Below are 1,826 nucleotides of genomic sequence, written 5' to 3'. Positions count from 1 at the left end.
GTAATTCTTTGAATTGCTGTAAAAAATTACGAAATCAACGCGTAAATTTTCTCAATTACTTCTAATCTGTACCTGAACGTACGTTCTATAATTTCCATTGCCTATTCCTTTCTCCAAAAAATTAAAAACATTTATTTACATTACATTATACCCGAATTACCCAAATACAATACTTTCCTCAAAAAAAAATAAATAAAACTCGATAAAAAAAATTAATAGAATAAATAAAATGTGAAAATGTCAATTAGGTGTTCCCTAAAAACCCCAAAAAAGTATAAAACTAGACGAATCTCATTATTTGATGTACATCCCGAGGAGCTATCGCATTACAAAGTCGCAAGCAGATGAACTCGGCGGGTTTATTTTATTTTATCCCATCCTCATTTTCTCTTTTTTTTTGTTGTTCGGGCGAAGACACGATGGAAGACTATCCTGGTCGTCACGTCGTCGGGAATACCGGCAAAGGTCCCCGGGTGGGAAATCTCGACGGGAGGAAAGGGAGGATGGGGTCGAGAGTTGGGGTCACAAGCAGAGGCTCGTGTACCGTGTCATGCGATATGCCGCGTTTATGTTATGATATGACTCTCGGTGTTAGGATCCGTTGTCTCTCCGGGCACCACGAGCTATCATCTCTCTTTTTCTGCCTCTGGAATCATACATACGTGAGCATACCTCTCTCATCCTTGCCGACTCAATTTGCTTCTTCCCTTCTTTTTTTTTTCTTTTCCCCATTCCTTTTTTTCACTTCCTACACATGGAAAAATGTTAACCTCCATTACTATGACGAAATATTTTACGCTTTTGTCAACTTTTTTCACCGCACGCCAGGAAAATCATTCGATAATCACGGAATCATATCTGTTGTTCCGAAATTACGAAAAGGGTACGTGATTTTTATCGAGTACTTCTCTGTATTAAGTCCTCACTATAGGATTACGTAGTCGTAATTTTAATTCGATCTAGTGGTACATTACTACAAACATTCATGTAATCGTAATGTACCATTACGCAAAGTTTTGAATGTTTTCGCAAAATAAAGTATAAGCCTCGGTGTAATAAGTATATATATATATATTGTGGATGAAGCGTTGGTTAAACTTGAAATTAAATTTTTTTTCGAGAAAATATCGATAAAAGATGAATTCCAAATTTGACGTTCTCGATTATCGATTTAAAAATTGTAAAAAAAAAATCCAATTGCTTCATTACATTTTTGCGGGCATTCGTCGTCGATCTAAAATGAGTAATAGACCAAGGAAAATCCAATCGATTTTCTATACAACGGCAACCACAGAATTTTATTCGGCAATTTGTCGGATTTTATTATCACGAGGTAGAGGCACAAGTGCGATCGAGATAAGCCATTTAGAGGCTGGGCCACACGTCCGTGAATGTTGTGAGTGCAGGAGAAATAGTGGGGAAAGAGGGGTAAAGGAGTGGAGAAACGAGTGGAGATACCTGAACACAATGGGGTACAGAGTAGCCAAACATAAATTGTTCTTTTCTTTTTTCTCTCGAGTCAAGTTATCCATTGTTGATACCGAGTGACTTTATGAGAGCGAGAATTCTTTCAGTGAGACCGAGCGATTCAACAACAATATTAACCACCATAAAATCAAGTGGAGTTGATGCAGAGGTAGTGACAGAGTTTCACCTTGTTTTTGAAGAAGTGAGTCTTCGGGTCTCCCAGGTTGTTGATGGGATCCATCGGTGCTTCCCAGCAAATACTGAAGGCGGGAGGGCTTGTGTCGTCGACAGAAGTAGAAGGGGACTCTTCTAAAGCCCATCCCTTGTTCCTCCTCGTTCTTTTAAACCCGGGACGTGGA

The 1,826-nt window shown here is 38.9% G+C and overlaps 1 protein-coding gene across 1 annotated transcript in view; it reads left to right on the top strand.

Moving 5' to 3' along the window:
- LOC105271123 (Myocardin-related transcription factor) overlaps positions 1-1,826 on the top strand; it is a 138,617-nt gene that overhangs the window by 101,102 nt on the left and 35,689 nt on the right. The window lies entirely within an intron of this gene.

Source organism: Fopius arisanus, unplaced genomic scaffold (assembly GCF_000806365.1).
Source record: "Fopius arisanus strain USDA-PBARC FA_bdor unplaced genomic scaffold, ASM80636v1 scaffold00004, whole genome shotgun sequence".
In the NCBI taxonomy this organism is placed as follows: domain Eukaryota; kingdom Metazoa; phylum Arthropoda; class Insecta; order Hymenoptera; family Braconidae; genus Fopius; species Fopius arisanus.
The sequence above is the reverse complement of the archived record's forward strand: the minus strand, read 5'-3'. Positions and strand labels throughout refer to the sequence as shown.